The 25236-nt window shown below is 45.4% G+C and overlaps 1 protein-coding gene and 1 pseudogene across 2 annotated transcripts in view; one reads left to right on the top strand and one right to left on the bottom strand.

The window, feature by feature from the left end:
* The window catches only part of NAV2 (neuron navigator 2), a 678828-nt gene that overhangs the window by 624354 nt on the left and 29238 nt on the right, over positions 1–25236 (bottom strand). The gene's annotated exons all lie outside the window — the stretch shown is intronic.
* Positions 3251–3368, top strand: LOC118603685 (annotated as a pseudogene).

Below are 25236 nucleotides of genomic sequence, written 5' to 3'. Positions count from 1 at the left end.
TTCCATCTACACTTATTCCCAGTGTCATGGTTTTAAATACCATTTATCCTCTGACAATTTCCAAATGTTTGTATCAGGACTGGACTGCTCTGAACCTCACACTCATACTCCACCACTTACTCAGTGCCTCCGTGTGGGGGTCAAACAAGCCTCTCGCCCTTAGAATCCAAAAACCCAGTCTCCACATGTCTTTCTCCCCACACTTGCTTCTACTGCCTTCCAGGATTCTTTAAATAGCAATTCCAATTTTTCCACTGGCTCAGGCCAAAAACTTTAGAGACTTCCTTAACACCTCACTTGATTTCATAATCCAGAACTAATCAGTCAGCAAATATTGTTTGTTGTATACTCAAAATACATACAGAAGCAACCCACTTCTCTCCACCCCCACAGGTTAAAGTGCTCTCATCACTCGAGGGATCATTGCATGGCCTTCTAATTGCTCTCGTCCTTCTGCCTTCATACCCCTGCTAGCCATTCATTATTCATTAGCAGCCCAAGCGAATCCTTTAAGACGTCAGCTGGATGTCGTCTTTCCTCTGCTCAGACCCTTCCGCTGGGTTTTCATTTCCCTCACTGTGAAAGCCAAAGTCCTTGTGGTGGCCTGTATGACCCCGAGCACCCACCCCTCTCCCCTGGCTCTTAGCTAACTCCAGCCACCTCAGCCTCCTGTTTGTACTCAAAAACGCCAAACACGTTCTCATTGCAAGGCCTGTGCATTTGCTGTCTGCTTATGCTTCACACCCTCACCTTAGGACACTGCTGAAAGGCAACCATATCTGTGTAACATGCCGTTGTCATCCGTCACTATATTTCTCTTCTTGGCGCTCAACCTTGTTGTTGTTCTCCACACTTACAATTATGTGATGTGTTATATGTTTTGCTCATTTTGCTTTCATTATTTTAATTATACCCTCTCCCCACTATAGTGCTAAGCTCCATCAAGACAGAACTTGTCTGTTTTGTCTACCAGAGCATCCCCACTGCCTAGGATGGCGCCTGGTACGCAATGCGAATGAATGAATGAATGAATGGTGGACGGGAAGATGCTCAGAGGCCCAGGGAACTAACCTCCCAGTCCAAAGTAGTTCTAGGACCTTCTGAAATGCTCAACAGGCCCCTGTCCATCCTGTGCTTTCCACAAGCAATGAGTGAGAAGGATCTGGCATCTTACCTGAAGGTTGTCCTTTAATAGTTGGGTATTTGCCCTGAGGAATATCCAATTTTACTACAGAGCTCTCATCCAGGGAGTTATCTTTGTAAGAAGGTGAAATGCTTCAATGGCAGGTCTTTGGGGCACTTGTGCCCCATGAAAAACAACCCTAGAGGCCTAAAGATTTAGTTGGTGGAAAATGAGGGAGGAAATAACCTCTTCTCCTCATCACTCTGCCATTCCCCCTAAGGGAAAGCCTGACCATACCAGTCCAATAAAAAGCAAGTCAGCCCTGGTGCACCATCTCCGCATAGGTGCTGGTACCCATGTTTTCTTCAAGGATGAGTGAGAAGAAAAGAAAAAGTGAGGCTGGAGTAGGGAAATGAAAAAAGGTGGCCCTTTGGGATACCTTCCTGTCTTTCTGCAGGCTGACTTTACCTGAATTCACAACGGCCACTGGACCCACTCCAATTTTCTCTGAACACACCCTTTGGATAAGAGGCATGGCACCTTCCTCTCCCAATCACAGAATGCTGCCTGAAAGCAGTCTGATCTCCCACATCTAGATGCAGGAATCTGTCCTTCAAGAGCGTTAACCTGCTACCGAGAACCATTCACGGGATGTTCTATTAAAGTGAAAATGGCTTTCAAGGGGATTGGCTACACAAACTAAAAATGCTTCTCTATGTCCTGGGCACTGGGCCTGGGGCAGCTCTAGGTGCTAGGAGGGGCAGTGCTGTCTACACACAGGTAAAGGGCTAGCCAACTTTGGAGTCACATAGACCTGGTTCCAGGCTCAGTTCCACCACTGGCCCTGGGCATCTTAACCTCTCTAAGCCTCAGATTCCTCACCATCAGTGGAGTTGATCATAGCATCTACAGCAATGGATAGAAATAAAAAATGCAGAGTGTTCAGCACACAGAGTCTTATCTCAGCAGTACACTGACCGTATCTGCCTATCCTGCCCCAACCTAGAGGCTAGCAGGCTCTGAGGGCAGGAGACTTATTTCTTTCTTCCATGTCCCCATCGATGCACACCGTGCCTGGCACAGAGCAAGTCCATCATCGAGGACTTGCTGAACTGTATGGAACTGAAAAATATCTCGGCCGAGAGGTAAATCCAGCCTCAAAGACTTGTAGGAGAGGACACCACCACCTGCATTACTACCCACAGAAATTATCATTCCGGTGATGTTAGGGCTGAAATAAAGTGCCGCTGACTGTCTCTCCAGGTTGGAATCTGACTTCTGAAGGTAGCAGGAAGTGTGGCACAGGGAGAGGGAGTTCTGATTTTTTTCTTGCAAAATTCATCACAGACACTCAGCCTAAGACACAGGGGAAAACAGAACTGTGTTTTGACTTCTAATTTATCTTCTTAATATCCACTTCCCCATGCCTTGGACCAGGGCCAATGAGTCTCAAAGATCATATTTCACCAGTGACCTTGAAAGTGTGATTCAACATCTCTTTTTGTGGTAATAAGATCTTTTACCCGAAAGTGGCCATTTTATGAGGCTGATACTTTACAAAAGAGCCAATAGGCAAACTGAAGCTCAGGGCTATTAAAGCCCTGGGAGAAATCGATGTGCTCTGAAGCCAGCATCCAGCTGTGACATAAGTAATAGTGACCCGGGTTTGAGAAAAGGTGTTTGCCAGGGCCTGAGACTGTGTCCAAAAGCTCTGCTCACCCACCACTGTGAGCATGTGTGTGGATGAAGGAGAGGGTCCGACTCTTTCTCCCCTGGTAGGGGCAGGGGTATCAGAGGGGGCCGAGGCTGGCTGCTGCACAGGAGAGTGTTCATGAAGCTGAGACTGGCTGTATCCCAAACTGTGGGGCTAGCCAGAATGAAGGGGCTGGGCAGAATTGAGAGTCAAAGGCGAAAGTGGGTTTCAGTAGGCAATGGAAGGACCCCCAGAAGGTCAGAGAACGGAGGCAGAGGTCAGAAGTTCAGGGGTAGGAGAGCAGAGGGTTGAGTGGAACACAGATGGGCTCCGAGGGGTGGCAAGCCAGAGCATAAAGCCAGCATAACAGGTTCATCACGGTGGCAGAAGTGTGGTGCACCAGAAAGCCAGCTGTGTTTAAAGGAATAAGGACTGTCTATGGATATGCCACCGTGAACAAGCCTGATTCTTCTGATCTCAGAAGCTAAGCAGGGTTGGGCCTGGTTAGTATCTGGATGGGAGACCACCTAGGAAGACCAGGTGCTATAGGCTTCAAAAAAAAAAAATAAGAGATTGTAAACTGACAAGGTCCTTGCAATCTGTGAGGTTCACTAAGGGTTGCCTTGCCTAAAAAAAAAATAAAATAAAATACAAGTAAATTTTTTAAAAGGGACAAAGACAGGCTGATAGAAGAAGTTAGCAGCGCCATCTCCCCGGCTTGCTTCTCCTAAAGTCAGCCTTCTAAGCATCGAAGAGCTTCTGGAATACCAACGATGCAATCAGCACTTCCTACACATTTCCCAGACATAGGATAACAAGGAGAGTCAGGAATAGAGCAACCCTGACAAAGTAGATGCAGCCCCAAAATGTGGCCCTCTGCTGCCACCAGCCCTGCCCCCATTACAGAGGATCCCTTTCTCCTTCTTCCTCTCCCCTACCCCCACTGCAGCCCAGCCTGAGTGTCAGAGCTGCACGGCCCACGCCTAATGTATATAATCCAGTCTCTCATTTTACAGATGGGCAAACCGAGGCACAAATTGCAAATGTACCTTGCCCAATCATATGAAGAGGGAACAGCTAGGCTGAGGCTAAACCCCAGGTCTCCTGATCTTTCTTCAGGGTTGTATAACTCATAGGCAATTTTGACTCAAGGTGCAATTTTCATCTATTTTTTTTATTGCAAAATCAGTGCTTGCTATTGCAACAAATCCAAATTAAATACACATGCAAAAATAACAATAAATTGTGGAGATAATGTGCTCCCCACCCTCCCACAAGCATGCACACCAGAGGTATTCCATTCCACATGTGAGAGGTCAGGAGTTTATAGCTCCCTTTCAAGAGGCAAAATAAAGGGCTATACCCCCAGTACACACACACACACACACACACACACACACACACACACACACACACACCCCTCTCAGAGAACCCAATCCTCTCTACAGGAGCCCTGCCAAGTGATCACTCAGTCTTGACTGGTGTACCTCCAGGACTGAGAGAGATCATTACCTCAGAAGTATCCTGTCCCCTTTCCCACAGCTCTGGTGGTCAGAGGTCCTCCTTTAATTGAACAGAGACCTGTCCTCCCATATCCCTATTTCATGCCTTTTGACAACTACAAACACATCTGCTTCCTCTTCTTATGGGGGCCTTCGAGTATCTAAGAATAGGGCTTTAGCCCTTCGAGTCCTCTCCTCGCCATGCCAACCATCACTGGCTCCATCGGCAGTATCTGAAGGATGTAGTCAGGATCGCCTGCCCCTCACAAACTTCACCAAGGGCCCAATAGAGGACTACAGCAGAGGAACACAGTTACCACTCCCTCATTCCTCCATGCTCCCTATGAAAGGAGAAAGTAGCTTCCAATGAAGACACATAAGCCCTACTCTAAGAGATTCCAGTGTTCCTAAGCCCAAATATAGCAGTCTATCCACTAATAAAGGATGATTTGCTTGGATGATTTCTGTTCCATTGGAAAGTGAAGAGTCAGTTTAAATAGAGAGCTACACTGGAGTTTTAGTAAGTTTTGCATTACACAGCATTCACTGCCATGTAAGAGTTTGGATCCCACTTCAAAACTGAAATGCAGGGCCATGGGCCAGCCCTTAACCTGATGTTAACCAAATTTTCCTCATCAATGGAAACCTGAGAAGGGACGTGCTGGCAGAGAGCAGAGTCCAAAAATTGGCACCCAATGGAAAACCCCCACCACTACCAGGTGAGGTACCCAGCAAGGAAAAAGCCCAAGCTTCCTTCTGGAGACCCTACATGGATCTCAGAGTGTGGCCACGGGTAAGGCCTGGACACGAACAGAAAGACAGCGACAGAGCATTCTGAATAACACGGTATCTCTTCACAGAAAATGCAGCAGTCAACAGTCTCAGATTGCACGTCAGTAGTAGTACATTACACACCGACCTAGGACAGATGTCACTGGGCCTGAGTCCTGGTCTCACGCAAGCCTCATATCCCACTGTTGGGCCACTTCCTGGGTCTGAATACTGCCTCCATGCTCCCTTGCTGCGTGACCTTAGGTCACAAAAGCAGCTGCTCTGTCCAGCGCCCAGCACATACAATGAGCTGGAGTGTTAGCTACTGATAGTAATATGTGCTTAGCAGACACCAGTTGTTCTACAAATTGGAAGGCACCCTCTCTCTCCTTCACCCTCTAAGATGCCAAGATTGACTATTCATAATAACCATTATCACTTATTAGGGATGTATTAGGGACATGTCAGGCATGGCTATGGGCACTTTACATGCATTATCCCAGCTAATCCTCACAAAACTCCAGGAGGTGGGTATTTTTACCCATTGTGCTGATGAGGACACTCTCAATTCCTGCCTGAGGCCAACTCAAAACTCTCCCAATTTACAACTTTGTGGGGAACATCAAGGCTGGGATCTCTCTGCTGGGATCTGTCTGCTGGGGCTGAGAGAGGTTGGAACTGAGACTCAGTTCTGTCACAGGAGCACTCACAGCTAAAGGGGCAGAATGAGGCAGAAACAGAAAAAGGGACAAAAAGGAGAGAGGCTGGACGAGGTGCAGTGTCAAATGCAGAGGCTGAAATGAAAACCAGAGCAATCCGTGTGCTGTGTTTGCCTCCACATGACATTCAGAAACTGACAGCGGGCTCAGCCCCTGCTCCCTGAGGGCTCTCTCCTGCCCTGAGCACAGGGCGGTCCGTCAGAGGGACTTCTGTGAGGACTCAGCCACTTACCCAGTGAGCCAGGCTCCTTCACACTCCTGCAAAGATGATGCCTCCTGAGCTAGATGTGGGCAGATGGGAGCTAGAGGCAGCCATCCTTGCAGACTGGATTCCGCCTGTGGCAGCTTTGTCTGGAGCAAGAATCCTCTCTCCTTCCCAGGTGCCTGGCTCCGAGGACAGCCTCACTGGATGAACAGGCACTGAACAAACGCCTCACAGCTGGCCGGGCGCTGTCCAAGGTAGCAGAGGTGGGCCTATCTGGGGCTTTCTTCTTCCCCCCAGAAATGTCTGTGCACCAACAATCAGGAATGCGCCCACTCAGCTACACACACACACTCATGTGCACATCGACAGACACATGGGCACACACTCACAAGTGTGTGCATGGGAACACAGCCTTACTCTTCCTTGCTGATTCCAAAGCACAGCACAAGAAGATATCAAGACACTGTGTAAACCCAAAGACAGGGAAGCTTCCCACACCCTGACGGTAATTGAAACTGACTTAGTTTACCATCTCACAGAGTGAAAAGGTCTGCCTCTGACAAGTGGGGCTTAGCAGCTTCCTGCATTTTTGCCTTTCCGGGGTTACGTACTGCTCATCCACACATACTGCTGGTTGTATCAAGCCCTTCGCTTCTGCTCCCAGATGAATAAGACCTTCCTGCATGTGGTCTGCAGTCCCGAGCAGAGTTTCCCTACCACATCTCCTACTTCCGAGCTAAAAGGCTCTTTCCCAGACACGCTGAGCCTTTTTCAGGCCCTCATGCCTCTACTTCCTCTTGGTGCTGGGCTTTTGCCCATGCTGTTCCCTCTGCCTGGCACACCCTTCCTTGTCTTTCACTCATTAACTCCTACCCCACCTGCAGATTTCAGCTCAAGGAAGTCTTATGTCACCTTCCTCCTGGATTGAATCTCCATTCCCACCCTCCAATGGCACCACTTCCCTGTCTGGATGTTCCAATTCTGTGAGCCCCTATGATTGCTGTCGTCACCCCCACAGACTCTAAACAACATGGGGGCAGGAACCGTGGCTATTTGTTTATCATTATAGCCCCAGATATAATGAAACAGGTAGGTACCTCATAAAAGAATGAATGAATGAGTGTCCAACACCCTGGCAATAGTCACTCCAAACAATAATATCTTTGAAGGTTGTGGTTTTGTTTTTAAACCAAAGGGTTTTTTTTCCCCATTATAAAAGGAATGTCTGTATCTTAAAGAAAAATAGAAAGAAAGTGGGAAATGTCCTCTTTCTCAGGACCCAAAGTTATCTCCAAACAGTAAAATTATGAGGTGCCCCTGCAAAAAGAAACCCAGAATGCTAAGAGGACTCAACTGCTTTCCTGGCTGTGATATGGTCAAGGGGAAGGGAACCCTGCAAAACAGGTTGGCATGTAGCTCCCAGAAGAGACCTGGGGCATACCCTTGACCTCCCTCCCACTTCACTCGCCCCTGCCCTGCATGATGCAGGTCTTCACCATTGCTGTCCCCAAAAGTGCTCAGTGTTCACGGTCTGAATGGAAAGAGAAGTTCTTGATACAACAGACATGTACGTGAGTTTCACACTTTCGTGAGATTCAACCCCCCCAAAAATAAATAAATAACCACCTTAAATTACAAATTCTTTTTAAAACAGAAGGATAATATGGTTCCAAAAAAAAAAGTTTTCAATTCAGTACATTCAGTACATCTTGAATTGAAAATTTAAAAAAAAAATGTTACTGATGAAGAAGAATAACTAGGCACATAGGGAGGAGGAAAAGGTAGAAAAACCAAATTAAAAAAGCCTCAGGTAGTGGTTCAATTACATCGCCTTCTTCCTCAGGTTTTTGTCTGCAAAAGGTATTTTGCACTTAAGAAGAGGAATAAATTTTAATTTGACAACCGAAATGATTTCCACTGCAAAATTAAAATGTATTCTGTCAGATTTTTTCCCCTAAGAAATTATATTTTATTGACATACATATAATTTCAGGGTACAGATATAGCCTGTATTTTATAAGCCCTGTAAACAGACAAAGGGATCCACATCTTCCTCCCTAAATCAACAGAGCACAATGAGTAGAGTGGGAGGGAAGTGTTTTTAAGCTGCAGATCAGCCCAATTTAGTTAATGGCTGAAATGGGGAACCGAAGCCTCTAGGACAAGTCAGCAGATTTTAGATAACTCCCCAGGGTACAAGGGGGACTGGGTACAGTGGAGGAATATGACATAAAGGCTGTCTGGCACCTTCATCCAAGGCCTTCTGGATGACAACCTGAGAAAGATAAAATTGATGGTCTTACCATGTCAGTCCCACAGCAGGTACACAGGGCGATGCAAAATATTATGGTTCCCACCTAATCAACCCCCAAGTCTCTTTTCAAAAAGGAAAGAGGGATGGACATTCTGGGTAATGGGGAATAATGATCTTGGGCTGCAGAAGCTGAGTCATCCGAGTCACGAGTGCTTTTCCTGTCACTACCGGCATAGCCTGTTTTACCACGGCACCACATTCAAACTACGTTGAGTGATGTCAGTGCCAATTTGTTCGCCTCTAGAGAAGTCACAGAGTCCTGCAAGCAACAGTTCAAATCCCTGCTCTGGCCCTCACTAGGGATTGGAGCAAGCCATTTAACCTCTCAGAGCCTCAGTTTCCTCAGCTGCAAACCGGAAATATGACATAGTCGATAAGTGTGAAGTACACATAGTGCCAGGCACGGTGCCTGGCTGTATTGCCAATCACATTCAGTCTCCACTGCAGCCCTAAGGAGGCAGGGACTATGTTGCAGTTTTAAGCACGGCTGCGAATTATTTCCCACTCCTCCCATGAAAAGATGGAGTCTAATTTCTGTCCCCTTTACATAGGTCAGCCTTCCAGACTCACTTCTAACGAATAAAAAGTAGCAGAGGTGATGCAGAGTGAATTCTGAGGCATGGTCTTTAAAGGCAATCCATTTTCCATCTGGTCACCTGTACCTCCCATCAGGATGCTCCCCCTCGGGTCCAGCCACCATGTAGTGAGAAAGCCAGGGTCACATAGAGGGGGAACATGCAGCCCAGCTAGACCCCTGGCTGACTGCCAGCACCAACAACCAGATAAGGAAACGTGTGAACCTTCAGAGTCTAGCTTCAAGCCACCTCGACTGATGCATTAAACAAAGAAAACCACTCCCACTGAACCCTGCTCAAATTATAGATTCATGAGCAGAATAAATGTCATTGCTCTAAACCATTGTATTGGGATGGTTTGTTATATCACAACAGATTCCTGGAACAAATCTTATTATATCCATTTTACAGATGAAAAAAATCGAGGCTTGAAGATTAAGCCACTTGTCTCACACAGCTAGCAACTGGCACAGTCAGGACTTGAATCAGCTGGTAAAGTCTATGCCCATAATCAGGATTCTGCACTACCTTCCCAGCCTGATTCTCCATCATCAACACAAAGGCTCAAACAGAGAGTCTGATTAATCCTCGGTTACCAAAAAAAATAAAAACCACTATTCCAGACTCTCCATTCCCTGGGCATTCTGGTCAAGAGTTTCATGTAGTCCCGCCTTTGCCATGCTTTGTAATCATAACTTATTTTTTAGCTTCATTTAAATATTGTTTTCTCAGAAAGAGCAATTCAAAAAAAAAAAACACATATCCAGGGACCTGGTCAACATGCTGTGGGTTGAGCTGGTGGAGAAGGGGATAGTGACATGGGGTGGGAACAAAAATTTTATTGGCATCTTCTATGTGCACAGCACCATGCTAAGTATTGGTCCTTCATTATTCTAGACACATGAAATAGATAAAAGTTACAGTTAGTCAAGATTGAAAGCCAATGTTTGTTACAAACACGCAGTTTAAAATCCCCCTCCCCTGCCAGTTTCTGCTCCTCCCCCACTGCCCACACTCCACTGACAGGTGTTAAAACCTCTATTACTTTCTTACTGCGATGCCATTAGCAGTGCCCAAATTCAAAATCATCCCCCACTGTTTCTGTTACTTAAAGGCACTCAACTCTCTTCAGGACACATATTAACAGTGAATGTCTCATTCCCTCCCACTTCCATGTTCTCCAAATCGAGGGGTCATTTTAATGTCCTTAATAAGGTTTAAAATACCCAATCTCCTTTGAAATTCAGAGCATCAAAACTCACTAAAGTTTTAACTCGAGGATGGGGAGTAAGTCATATATGAAGACAATTCTTTTGCCAACTGCTCTGTGTGTGTGGGTAGAACAGTCAGAAACCAGGTGGAGGACTTTGGGGACAGGTGAGATGGTGGCTGGGAAGGAACAGAGGTGAAACACGGAGAAACTGACTGGATGCTGAGGCCAGGGCAGGCGGACAAGGCGGAGGAGGCCGGGGACTCCGATGAGTGAGGCGTGGGAGGAGTGCCGCCTTGGAAGCGGGTCGTAGTGAAGGCAGGAGGCGAGGTGTAATCAGGATGAGAGTGGGGCCGGAAGGAGGCAGAGTGGTACAACGAGCACTAGAGAAAAAAGGCCTGGGGTTTGGCAAACCTGGTGAAATGCCAGACCCACCACCTACTTGGTCTGGGATGCTTGTGGACAAATAACTTATCCTCTCCACCTCTCGGCTCCTCCATCCTTAAAAAGGGGAATGAACCCAGAGTAGTTCCTCTATCTTGAGTAATGGGAAGGGATAACGCTATCGCTCTGCTCATAGGATCAATTACGATGTTGCATATAAGAACTATGGACAGCATTTGGCACATAGTTACTGCACAATAAATAGTGAAACTTAACACACTTGTTCCCTCCTCAGGATCTTCTGTATGTTTTGCTTCCTCCTCCCTAGATGTTCCAGCTCCTTCTCAGCATACAGGGTCTGCTCAAAGGTCCTGTCCCTGGAGAGGCCTTCCTCACCACCTCCCAGCCCTCCTTACCAACCCCCTGACCTACTTTACTTCCCTCCTGGCAGGCAAAGCAGAGGTATTGTTCATTAGTTGTCGGTTATGAGACAATCTATCAACCCAATCGCTCCATTCCCTGACCATTTGATGTTTCGTCCCCCACTGCCGCATCACCCCCCAACCCCACCCCCCCGCCAACGGAAATGTAATCATTTTTTTGTTTTACTTGTTTATGGCTTCTGTCCAGGCCTTTACCTATCTTGTTCACCCTATACTTCCAGGGCTAGCACATAGTAGGAGCTCAATGAATGTTTGCAGAAGGATGGAATTCATGTCAAATATTATTTTCCAGAGAGGAAACAAGGATTAGTCATTTGGGGCAGATCTGGGAGTTATCCACTGAGGACTGAAAGCTGAGGCAGGGGATGATAAGCTCTTGCCTGGGGAGACTTGAGAGAATGAAAACTATGGGTCAAGGATCATCTGTCATGAAAGGCCATGGAGAAGAGTTTGGGGAAAGAGTCCAGAGGGTCTAAGCAGGATCATCACAGTCTCAGGCCACTGGCACCTACACAGCTGGCCCCATAAGAAAGGGATGGCCACAAGGAGGACCCTGGAATGGGCCCAAGTTTATCATTTAACTGGGCTCCATATGTAAACCATCCCACAAATTCATGAGCCTGTACAAACAATTGTTTCCTGGAATGTGTGTACAAATGGTGCAAATTACAAAACTCTGACCAATGGATAAAAATATCACATGGAGCCAGGGTCGCAGAGCAGCCTGGGCCATTGAAAAGATGACAGGAGATCTACTTCTGACCCAAGGCCTCAGTTTTCCTGGTATGACCGGCTCGGAATTAAGAGGTGATGTAGCATCGTGGCCAGTCCCTCACTGTTCTGAGATTAGGCCTGTGGGCTGGGCAGGAAGGTTTCAGGGAAGTTTAAGAGGCTTAGGCCAATCTGTTTGTGCTACAAAAACACAGACGATATGTTTGGAAAGAGCAAGCTTTGACAGCAATAAAACGCCATAGACCTTGGAGTTCCATAAAAATCTTTAATGCAACTACTGTGTGCCAGGCCTGTTCATTTAACCCTTACAACAGCTCTATGGGATGCCTGTCCTTGATCTTCATGGTCCAGATGAAGAATCTGAGACTCAGAGAAAAAAGGATCTGCTTTTTTCACATATCTGGTGGGTAGGAGAACAAGATTCAAATCCAGGCATTTTGAATCCAGATTTTGTGCCCTGATATATCACGACATCCTCCGAAAGGCATATTATGTTGCCAATAAACAACTTAGCACGTGCAGGTGAGTTCATGCATTTATTTCCCCAGTTCCATAAGACTAAAGCTTCTGCCTTAATAACTTTTATCTCTTTAGGGCCTAGAGCTCTGCTTTGTGCATAGTAATTGTTTATCCAATGTTGGTGAAACTGACCAGCTTGTGGATTTTCCACTACTACAGCAGGTCATGACACTACCCATCTTCCACTTGTTCATGAGATTTGCTTTCCATCAATTGAGGAAGGAGTCTAGTGGGTTCCATGGCAACAAACCAGGATGTCATGCCAAAAATGAGTCTGGTTCATAGCGAACAGCTAAGGGCAGACTAGAGAGATCATAGCTCTGGAGTTAAAAGGATCTGGATTTAAATTCCAGCTTCATGCGAGTGCTGTGGCCTTAGAAAAGGTACTTAACGTTTCTGAATGTCAGCATTCCCACCTGTTATTGGGTCTAAAGCCACCTGCCTCAAAGGGTTGTCGTGGGTGCTATAGATAACATATGTAAAGTCTGTGGCACAGAGTAAGTTTTCAGTAAACTTTGGCTATTGTGAATTTTAGGGTGATACGCATGACAGTATCATGAGATTTCACAGATTTTATTTTTCCCAGTGTGCCACACTACTAATATTTTTTTCATAATAAGTCACTAGGAAGGCAGCCGTTGTCCAAATCCACCAGTACCACCCACTCTCCCTTAGACTTCCAGCTGCAAAGCCCCCGCTCAGCTATATAGCTCAATCTTTCTGTGCAGATTACGTGAGAGCAAGTTTATAAAAAATGGATTCTCAGATGGAATATATATTACATGGGTGTTGTAATACCTAGCAATTAAAATCTTTAGAATGAGAAAAAGAATCAGGAAGCTTGCAACATCGCCAGTGAGGCTCAACCTCAAGGAAGCAAAGCTCAGGACAGGGGATGCGAAGCTGTTTTTTCTGCGACTGAGAACAGCTGGAGAAAGTCAGCGTCTTGCAAAGCCTGTCAGAGATGAGCGATGTGCTCGCAAGGAGAGTCACATGCGTCCCCTTATCCTGAGAAACTCTGACATGCAACTTATAATCGACTGCTTCGTGAAGTGTTCTCAAACATACAAAGATTTGCACATCATCCAACATCCTCAATTGACCCCTTTTCCTTCTGTTCAAAAGTCTGGAGTTTCTGGCTTAGAGTTTTCAAGGTTTCACCTCCTAGGGAGCTGGCTACACCTTCTAGCATTGCCATTCTTTCTTTTTTTTTTTTTTTTTTTTTACATCCCTACCATGTGCATTCGAATAATGGGAGGATCTTGTTAAAATTCAGATTCTGATTCAGTAGGTCTGGGAAGGGGTCTGGAATTCTGAATTTCTAACAAGCCTCCAGCTGATACCACCACTGCTGGCCACATAGTCGGAGTGCAGAGGCATGAGGAAGCCAGTGGGTGCCTAACGTTCAAGGTTCATCGGAGAGAGCCAAATGTTAAGAGTTTATTTTTCTCTCTACTGAGATTTTTTTTCTAAGAACAGAACTCTTAAATTAGGATTGAATATTAAAAAAAAAAAAACTCTATTTAAATCACATTATAGCAAAGAGAAAGATAGCAAAGAAAATAAATGACTTCTCCATCATTGTTACTCAGAAGAACCATTTTCAACCATCTTCAGTGACATTAGAGAGGCGCCTGTCCTCTATTCACAGTCTCCTGGACTTTCTGGGTCAAGTCCCCGAAGGTCCCCCATCCTGTCCTTGGACTGCTGGAGCCCTGGTGCTTCCTGAGACCTCAAGCCTCACTCAACACCCACCACCTACCTGTCACTTCACTAGGCGAAGAAAACACTTTTCTGTTCCACTTGGTTGGCAAAACCAGAAAGTGAAAGAAAATGTTCCCCCGGAGGCTGAGAGTCTCAGTAGCTTCTCTTCTCCACAACCCACTCCCCAGCCCATGCTCTAGCCTCAGGAATGGACAGTTTCTTAAACATGTCACACTGCTGGGTTCCAAGGCCTTTCCACCCTGACCACCTCCTTTGTTTATGCAATCTGGTGCTTAAGTCATCCCTGAATCTCAGTGCAGGAAAGCTCTCGGACACCCTGGGTCTTTCCCAGCACCTTCCCAATTGCAACCCGCCTTCAGCCACCATGTCGCAGAATGCCTAGCTACCCTGAATCACAAATGGTTAAAACACATCGAACTGATAAAGAAGGTTTTAAATTAGAGACATGAACTGATGAGATGGCGTTTTTCCCCCAGAAGGGGTTTGCCAGTCTATGTGTGTGTACATGTGTGCTTAGTAAATAAGAGGCTGAGAAAGCAATATCATTGAAAAAATTTGAAATGGGACACACACACAAAAAAAAGATATTTGGGAGATAAAGGGAGAGCTTCTCATTCTGGTTCAAGCAGTAACCACCTTGCGGCCCTGGGAACCTACTCTCACTATTCATACACCTTTCCCTACACTTCACCCAGAAGAAAGGTCTGTTGCCCTTCCGCTTGGTGGGTGGCCTCCATTCACCTTTCTGTCTCTATTTTTCTTTCTCTGTTCTTACCCCCAGCCCTTCTCATACCTGATTCTTTTCCAGGACATTATTTCTGAACATCATGCCCCTGCCATTGCTTTTTTTACCCTTCACCTGCTGCCCTCTTGAGTCATGGACTTAACATCTCCAGTAAGCCCCAAAGTATAAAACTAACTCACTTTAGTTTTGCCAAGTCACATTTTCTCTCTACCAGACCAAGGTCAAAGTCATGGACACATTTCCATGTGTCCATGTTATACTTTGGCTCACTGAAAATTACTGAAAAATCCTCAGATGGAAATCATTCTAAAAGCTGTGTTATCCCAGTCTTGAACTTGATAATACAGGCTTCCCACTGTCTCATGTTATCTCCGAGAATCCGTTCAAGCACTTCTTGTGTCTCCATTGAGATTCGGATTCTGCAGGCATTCACTGGGTACCCATCACGTGCCAGGACATTTTTTAAACATGATCCATAAAATCAACCATACATGACAGGTGTTATTATACCCATCCTACCCAGGAAAAATGAGAGGATCCGCAACTTAAAGTGACCGTCCAAGATCACATAGATAAGATATTACAGGGTCATAGTCCAACCCAGTCCCCTAACCTCTTCTCGTTAGAAAAGGATGTCAGTTCTCACATCAGAGCTGCTCTTTCTGTGTCACCCCACAGTGCCTGGTTCAATGTTGAGCACAAAAAAAATATTTGTTGCATGAATATTTGTTGAATTCGCTTGTATTCATGCCTTTGGGCAAGTAAACAAAGCCACACTAACTTACAACCTATGACTGTATTCATTTAAGATAATTTTCCTAGAGTTCCTCTCACTGTCCCTCTCACTCTCTGCCACACTCTGTCTGTGGAGTGTTACCCCTTTTCTAATAAACTTTCCTTTGAGCTCTAAAAAAAAAAAAAAAAAAGGAAAACAGATAATTTTCTTACATTGAAAGCTCAAAATGTAGCTGTACTTAAGAACTGAGAAAAAAAGTTTCAACAAATGGAACGAGTTCATTATTAACACCATGCACTCTTGTACTTTTATTTTCAAAGAATTTAAATGCAGAGACAAAAGCAAGAGGGTAAAAATTAACTCTTTCCTGTTGAAGCGAGGCCCAAGTGTGAAAAAGTGACATGACGATGAAGGTAGCTTGAGACTCTTATTTCTGGCACAAAAACAATTTTTTGGTTGTCAGATTTATTTTGAAATTGGTAAGATAATACATGTGTCTGAGAATCAAGAAAATAGAGTAAATAATACTAGTTACATGATGACTGACTTAACAAAGCTTCATTTTGCAAACTCTCTACATGCCCCCTGAAGGTACGAACTTTGTTTTACCCTCCATAAACTATAAATACATAACCGTTGGATAAGTACATGAATGAATAAACTCATTTATCCAGAAACTATTTTATCACATAAATCAAACCTTTTTGAACAGAATTTAACATGAACAGAAATTTAAACCGATTGCATAATAGCAATGAACTGAGATTCTAGCTGTTCCACATCCATACCAACTTTGAGAATTATCACTTTTTCAAAAAGTTATTTTATCTAGTCTAATGGCTATGAAATGGTACTTTATTGTGTCTTTAAATTGCATTTTCCTGGTTACCAGTGATGTGGAACTCCTTTTTATGTGCTTATTAGCCATTCTTACATTTTCTTTTGTGAAGTGCTTGTTCAAGTCTTTTAGCCATTTTTTGTTGAGTCGTCTTTTTATAGCCTATTTTTAGGAAATCTTTATATAGTCTAGATGGGAGTCTTTTGTCAGATATGTGTATTGTGAATACTTTCACCCAGTCTGTGGTTCACTTATTCTTGCAAAAGCACGTTTTTGACAAGCCTAAAACAAACTCGTGCACAGCCATTATGTCCCCAGCGCAGGGGGTAAGAAGCTCGTGGTAAGTACCAGCCCAGAGAAAGCTATTCCACTAAGTGCTTCCAAGCCAGAAGCCTTGTTATATTAAGGCTGGGAGTTTCCAGTTTCATCCTGTGGTCCTCAATCTCTCCAGAAAATCTGAGCACCTAGACAGTATCATGAGACACATGGTCCCTTCAAGGACAGGATTTAAATTAGTAGCAGCACTTTTTCAGGGGAAGGAAAGAGGGCAGAGGTCCATGTGCACATGTGTCCATGCAAGCAATACTTATAATATTAACCACCCAACAACCAGCACCCAACGAAACCACAAATGACAGCAATACAACCCTATGTTAGATATTTCCACAGATACCCTTTGCCAATTCACATTTGTCTTTCTCCTTCACACTGTCCAAAACAATATCCGCACAAGATGAGAAGCATTGTCCAATATCACAGCTAATGCAGACAAGGCACAAAAAAAAAAAGAGAGAGAGAGATTTTATAATTTAGTTTTTTCTCTTTAACAAAGTGATGCCTAGTTATCATAGAAAATTTAGAAAATAAAGATAAGCACAGGAGAGAAAAAAAACTCACAAACCTCACTCCCCAGAGATTGACATTTTAATATTTTAGGGCATATTCTTCTAGTCTTTTTCTTGTATATACATATGCTTTCAAGTTTCAAAAAGGGGGTTCATGGAATACATACTGTTTTGTAATCTGGTTTTTTTTCCATCTTTTTTTATTGTGAATATTTCTTCATGTGATTACATGGCCTTCTCTTGCATAATGTTTAATGGCCAGATGGGTCTCAATTGAATAGAGGCACCATAGTTTATTTAACCAATTTCCTATTGCTGAAATTTTAGCTTGTTTCCAATTTTCCACTTAAATGCAACACTAGGATAGACATTTTAGTACCTGAATCTTCACTCATCCAAGAGTACTTTCTCAGAATAAATTCCTGGACGTAAAATTGCTGGTTTAACAGCCGTGTAAACCTTTTAGGTTTGATACATGTTGGATAATTGCTCTCTCATTAAAAGGAAGAACGCATAGCATTTATTGGACAAGTACACAGCAGGCGCTGTGCTCGGGGCTTTAGCCACATCACCTCTGACCCCTTGCAACAGCCCATCACGTGGCATTGCTTTGATTTCACAGAGGTTTCTGCAGCTCAGTGAGGTTGGGGCGCGAGGCTACTGACTGGTAAGCTGGGATCAGAGCTTGGTTGTATCTGACCCTGAAATCTGTGCTGTTTCCAAACTTCACTCTCTCAACCTCTGCTTACTGTGGCAGAGGAGTGGACTAAGTCACTTCTCAAGGCTTTTTTTAAAAGGATCTATACTATTGAGGGTGAAGAGAGCTGACTATTATAATACTAACATCTCAGTGACTTAACCCAATAAAGGTAGTCTCTTGCTTGCCTCATAGTCTAGTATGCGGGCGGGGGTGGTGGTTGCTCCATGTAGTCATTCAGGCACCCAGGCTCCCTTCATCTGTGACCCTTCTTTAATTCTTCTAGGATCATGGATGGGAGGATTATTTGGGGGACCAGGGCAAGCCTGAAAGTAGCATACATTACTTCTGCTCACATTCTGTTGGCTAGAATTCAGTGGCATGGCTTCACTACAAAAGAAGCAGGGACAGGTAGCGGGGCTGTGAGCCCAGGACGATGAGGACATAGATACTAGTGACCTCTTGCAAGGTCTGTCACAGGTTGAAGGCAACTGGATTTTCTAACTAACCCTCAGTTAACGAAGAATCCACGAAACCTTTACTCAACCTCATACAGAAGCTCAGTACAGATATCTTAGAGTCGGACACAGTGTGTTTAATCCCAGGTCTATCTTCACTAACTGTGTGCCTTCAAGGGTAGTAACAGTAACCGCAGCTAACAGTCGCTGAGTGCTCTCTGTATATGCTGTGGTGTCATAAATGATGAAGCCCTCGGACTCTGGAGTCAGACTACCTAGGCTCAAATTCTGGCTCTGTCACTTACTAGCTGTGTAACCTTGGGCAAGAGTCTTGATCTCTCTGTGCTTCAGCTGCCTCATCTGTAAACATGGGGCTAAAAATAAAACCCATCTTACAGGTGATTGTAAGGATTAAATGTGGTAGTACCTGTACAAGCTCTGAAAACATTGCCTGGCACAGAGCAAACCGTATCTAGATTTTAGCTATTATTACTAGAACGGTGCTTTGAAGCTGTTAGACTTTGGGGCCAGTTTCTCTCTCTCTCTGTAAAGTGTGAGAGAAAATTACTTGCCGCTGGGCTGTTGTTTCAATGAAGTCAAGTCATTTACAGAAAACACAGCCCAGCATCTGGCCGGAGTGAGCTGCTCCATGAACAGCAGGCACTGCTACACACCCTGCGCTGCTGTTGAAGGTCAGGAGACAATCCCAGGCTCTCATTCAGTATGGGCCAGGAGGAAGAGAATTCTGTAACCAGAGCCATCTCCTACACTCGCCTCCAGTCCCACGGTACATGGAGAACATACTGTCGTAGGCCCGATATTCCACTCCTGAGCGCATCGCGCCCTGCCCCCCTCAGGCTCTATTCTGCTTAGATTAAAAAGGCACTGCCTTGTCCAGCTGCCTTTCTGAAATATTCTTCCTGCAGACAGAGATTCCAGTACACGAGGTGACAGCCCTTGGAAGCCCAGGGGACTTCTCTTCCCTGTGACGTGCCCACCAGGGGGCCAGGTGGTGCTAGGCCCACTGAACAGCCTGGGGACAAGTCCTGGCCAACATCCAGCAGGCTGGTGTAGGACGCACTTCCCAAACCAGCCTTGATACTACTGGGTCGCTCTTGGTGCCTCACAGCTACTCTCTGCCCACGGAAGCCCAGACAGGGCCTCTCTAAAAGAAATCTCACAAGGTCTATGTCCGGGTCACCTTCCTGGATTTCCCACCTCTCTTTCTCTGGCCCCTAACCCCTATTTGGGTAGCTGTCTTAGTTAAGAATATCTTCTTGGCACCAAAGAGCCAAATGACCAATGGCCCTGCGTTTGGTTCACTTATACCCAGGTTGTCTTGTCCCTTTCCCCATCCCAGCTCCCAGGACACCAGCTTGCTTCAGAACCCCAGCCGACCACCACCCTCATGCCATATCCCCTCCCCCTCCTCACCTGCAGCCTCCTTTTCCCCGGTCAGGAAGTTTGGTGGCCCTGAGCCAACCCCTCCCTGGAGAGACCCAAGGTCTCCCCATCTTTCATGAACTGCTCTGCATGCCGTCTACAAAACATAGGCACACAAGTTTTGAAAGTTCACCAACACCTGGATTATAGTTTATCATCTACCTTTCATTCACTCATCTAAATATTCAAATAGATAAATAAATCTTTAAATTAAATATTTAATGAATGCCTGTGCTCGGTTATTGTGCTAGGTGCCAGAAATACAAAGTCTAATAAGTCATGTTCCTGACTTCGCAAAGCTCCCAGTTCAGTGAGGGAGGAAGACAAGGAAATAGATAATAAAGGAACAGAGAGTAATGACTGTGACGGTGGGGTCAGCACAGAGGCAAGAAACTCCTCCAGCTTCGGAGGTCAGCAAAGGCTTCTCAGATGAGGTGATGCCTCATTGAGCCTTAAAGGATGAGAAGAATCCGTTGGGCAAAGTTAGGGAACTCAGAGGGCCTTCCAGGCAGCCGAGAGAGCAGAGGTATACGCCAAGAGGCAAGAAACGGGAGGGAACCATTACAACCTGTTTAGAACCACCAGAGCTTCTTGTTCCAGATGAGAGATGGGGAAGGCTGGGGCTGCAGAGGGGCAGCGAGCCCTAGGTCGTGGTTATAGGAGGGCTAACTCAGCCCAGTTTGCCCTGACTTTCTGGGTTTAGCACTGAGGTCCCATATCCCAGGAACCCCCTCAATCCCAAGCAGAGCAGGGTATTTGGTCATTCTGGTCTAGAAGCTCTTTGTTCAGCTAAGAAGCTTGGACATTTTGCAAAGGTGACAACAAGTCCATGGAGGATCATAAGCAGGTGAGTGACAGGATAAGATTTGTATTTCTAATTCATGCAGAAAACCCACTCCAACGGCTTCTGCCATTCGGACAGTGAGCACAGCAGCCATGGGGTCCATAATGCTCGGAGTGTATTGACCACCAATGTTTTGCCATGAAATTTATGGCTTGGCCTCTGCCTGCTGGTCTGCTGTTGTGGAGAATGTCATGGAGGATAACGGGTGACAGAAGCTCTTTCCTCTTTCATGCCCACATTCCTCATGAAAACCTATTCAGAAGCACTCTACTTCCTGAGCGGCCCATGAGGTCACAAAACTAGGAAATCCCAGAGACAGTTCAAGCATGCCGTGATTTTCCCGGGTGAGTACGATTCCTAGCTAGTACCTTCCAGACTTTCAGAGTCACAGAGATGATATATATCTAATGCCGGGCAACAGCAGTAGCCTAAGGAAATCCAATATGGAGAGAATCCTACTGTAACAAGCTTGATGAATATCACCATCACCGTATTGTGTTCAAATCTCATTAAGGCCAAATAGATTGTTGCCAGAGAGGAGCGATGTACTCTATTATTTATTAGTTTTGTCTTGTTTGCATAAAAAGATTCCATTTATGTGGTTAATTGCAGCTAATACAACAACCAGGGGGTAAGGAGGATTAGACAAAAGAGACATTTTGTGGGAGAACCTAGAAGGTAAAAACCTTTCTGCCACCGTAAGAAAAGATATTTATTACATAACTATCATATATGTCTATAATTATAGACATTACAGATACCCAAGATATTAGTTAAATGTTTTGGGTTTTTTTTTTTTTTTAATGGTCTGTTGGTGATTTGCGAGAGCTTGTTAAATTCTTGGTGCTAGCGAAAGTAGGAGGTGCTTCTCGGGAAAGCTGTGGGCAGGTGAGCAGGGCACTGCTGTGACTGGATTCTGTGTGCAGATGGCAAAGCAGTAAGGAGGAGGATGCCGGGGTCTCAGAGGAGTTCTGGGAGAAGTAGACTGTCTGAAGTGAAACTGAGAAAAAAAACTGCTGAGAAGCATACACAGGGATCGGGTCAGCTGCCCAGAGATACAGCAGGATCAAAGCCACGCTGGGGAAGAGGAGTCAGGGCAGTGGAGGCAGCCATGCCCAGTGGCATCAGGGGTCTAAGGTGGTCATCACCCTCTCTCACCCTCCCATCTCTGCTTTTTTCTTCATAGTAGCCACTTGGGAGTTTGCTTCAGAACATAACAGGAAATAAAGAGAAGGTGGACAGTTTCTAGTGAACAAGTATGAGGTATGGGCATGAATTTCTTCCAAATCTCACTTGTAATTTTCCTGACTACTGTCATGGCTTCCTAGCATCCCAGCCTAACTACCCCTCTTCCTCCCAGGATTTAATAGCTCTTACTCTTTAAATACATCTCTTTGCAATCCCCTTGGCTCCTCCACCCAATCACTAGGACTTCAGTGTCCTTGCTCCCCACTCCCACTCTATCTAGCCTGTCTGACCTTGAACCACACTATGAGTTCCCAGACCTTCTCACCATCAGCTATGGAGTAGGCCTTGCTTGTCCACCAATAGTTATCCAGATAGTCCTGTCCCCGGCTCCTTAGAGACTCAGCCTGGGCAGCAGCACCCCCAGGAAATGTCTCTCGCCCCCGACCCCTGCACGTGCTGGGAAAAGATTTAAGAGAGGTTGAGTAATTTGCCCAAGATCACATGGCTGATGAGGGGTAAAGCCAAGGCTGGAACTCAGATCCATGGACCTCCACAGACACACATGCCTAACATTACACCTGGGATTGGGGAACCAGAAAAATACAACAAATGCCCTGCCCTCAAGGATCAGAAGCTGGTCTGGCCAGTGTTCTGTCTTCCGGATGCAGGTGGTCAGAAGGCAGAAGCCCCTTAGCAGCTCCTGGGACGCATGTGTTGATCATCTATTATTCCTGACCTGGACACCTAGAGGCTCTGGCAGAGAGAAAGTCGGCTTTTATGAAAGGGAGCCTCTCCTCTGCTCGTGATTCCCCCTGCCCCACCTCCACCCAGCTCTCCATCTGCCATTTCTAAAGCCAATCACAACAAGATGCTTTTATCACAACCAGCCCTATCATAGCAAATAGCAAGGCGGTTCTCTTTATTAAAGGTGCGACTGATTCTGCGAGTGGCGTCTATCAGCGATTCAGTGTGTGCACGCGGCACCACCACCCTGTGTCTGCCAGGGAACTGATAAGGTGCCTCTCGTCGGGTTTTGACAAGCAGCAGCATGGGAGGATGCATCAGGGGCCCCACTGAGCCAGAGGCACGTTGCCAAGGAATAAACTCAGGGAGGAGGAGGAACAAAGAAGACCGAAACAATATCACAAAACCATGAAGACTGGACATGAAGATGAAGCAGGCACCCCCGAAAGCCCAGCCTCTGTTTTCGGATGGCCTGAAAGAGTCCATTGCAACTTGGAAGCAGAAAGATAAATGACATATGCAAAGGGTCAGGGGCTGTGACAGCCCAAGCAGAGGAGGAAGAAAAGTGTTTGCGGTACGCATCACTTCACTGCACATGGAGCTTGTCTCATACACATATTCTACGAAGCCCTTCTCCTCTCTCCCCAGAGATGGGCTGTTTGTTCAGGCCCCAGACAGCTCCGCCTTGTCAAATGCTGTCTTCCCCGATCCTCCACCTGCCTCTTCCCAGACTCACCATCTTAATCTATTCAAAAAGGGTGTCACCGAAGTGAACCTGCACACACTCCATATCACCCCTCTCGAGCTGTTACTCCCCAACTCCAGTCTCCTTCAACTTAGTCCAGTGAAAATGGCTCTTCTGCTTTGCCAAAGGAATGAAATAAAATTGAAGTCCTGGGAATCCTCGTGGAATGACAGAATGGTGGCTCTGGGAAGCAGGAAAACTGGGTTGTCCTTCCCAGTAAGTCTTTTAACCTCTCAGTGCCTTGAGAGTCTTGTCTGTATAATGGGCATGAAAGTACTTTATTTTCAATATCCAAGTCATTTTTTAAAATCTCTTCCAACTCAAAGACGTATGATCGAACCAAGTCCACAATTCCCCATCATTCATCCACACATAGGAACACGAAGTTAAGAGGTTACAGACCCTCCCCTGGGAAGCCCATGGCCAAGTGGAGAGTCAGACATACAAACACAGCGAGCGGGACAGACATAGACCAGGGCTCTCTGGGATCTGAGAAGAGTCCCTACATTTGCCTGGGAACAGGCAGAACAGAGCAAGGGATGAGGTAGAAATCAACGACTGGACAAGACTGGCAAAGGCTTTCTACGCAGAGGAAGAGCCCGTGCAAAGACAGGAGGCTATGAGAAGACACAGGGCAGCACCCTTCAAAGGCAAGATCCTGTTCTTGTTGCCTGCTTGAGACAGTGCAGTTAGCACTTTTAAGCTTTTTAAAGATCTGACCCCTTCGTATCACTGATGAGAAAGAAAGGCCCAGAAAAAAAGGCAGAGCTTGCCTGGAGCCAGAACCAGATCTTCTGATTCTTGTCTGGGGCACCTTCCCCATCCTATGTGTTCACAGCCTTCTCCAGGCCACCTCATCACTCAAAGTTCTCTCACTGGAAATGCTATTTTTTCTTGAACTGGCTCCACCACACTATTTTCTTGACAAGTGAACTCCACTGAGAGTGATATAAGATATAGGCGGAAAAGTGATGCACAGGAAACCAGTACCACCCAGAGAAATAAATGTCTGTTAAATACACATAAACATCAAAATTTAACTTTAACATCACTTCCTCCAGGAAGTTTTCCCTGACTACTGCCCCGGGTCAAGTGTCTTCCCTTTGTTTTCCCAGAACTCCAATACTATATGACTGAGAACTTGTCACACTTTACTATAATTACCCATTAATTTGCTGACTTCTCTGTCAACCTGAGAGTCCCAGACAGTATCTGGTATGTAATAGGTCTTTAAAGAATAGTGATGGATGGATGGGTGGATGGATGAACAGATCTATTTCTTTGAGAGACAGTTGAAATTGTAAGAAGCTTGAAACGGAAACAGAATGATTTGGGTTTGAGTTCCACTCTACCACTTATTTAGCAGTGTGACATTGAATGGGTCTCCCACGCCGACCCCCCTTTCCCGCCCCGCCGCCCAAAGGCCTCAGTCTTCCCTTCTGGGGTAAGGGAATCTAAGTGTACCTATGTCAGGATTATCATAAAATTTGAATTTGATAATCAGTGTGAAGGTGCTTTGTACACTAGCAAGTGTGAGCATGTTACCTCTATTTACCAATTAAGATACTTCAGACAGCAAGTAAGAGAAAATCCATTTCAACTTCACTTAAACAAGGGTGTGCATTGGCCCACATAACCAGAAATGTACAACTAGGAAATTTTTTTCAGCAGGAAATAACTACAGAAAGTAGAAAACACAACTTTACCAAACACAAGATTTTTCTTAACATAATCTCCATAAACTTGCCATTTCCCTTGAGACTCGTCTGGCTTTAAACTAGCAAGCTTGTAGCTGTTACATCCTATCTGAAAGAACTGATGAAGCTACCTGTAAGAAAAAAGTCCACGGTTGTAGTGTAGTCATTCATTTCAGCAACAGGTTAAACCTATAGACATTCAGTCCTTTTGTCTTGGTCTCTTCCGAAATCCCCTACAACCTCCCCACCAAGATATTTATAGCAATATTTGTATTTTTAATAAAAGTGAATCTTGTGAGGAAAAGCTAATAAAATGATCATAAACACACGAATTCCCCCCC

This window comes from Rousettus aegyptiacus, unplaced genomic scaffold, assembly GCF_014176215.1.
Source record: "Rousettus aegyptiacus isolate mRouAeg1 unplaced genomic scaffold, mRouAeg1.p scaffold_m13_p_5, whole genome shotgun sequence".
Taxonomy (NCBI): Eukaryota; Metazoa; Chordata; class Mammalia; order Chiroptera; family Pteropodidae; genus Rousettus; species Rousettus aegyptiacus.
Note: the sequence above shows the minus strand (reverse complement) of the source record. Positions and strands in the feature narration are given on the sequence as shown.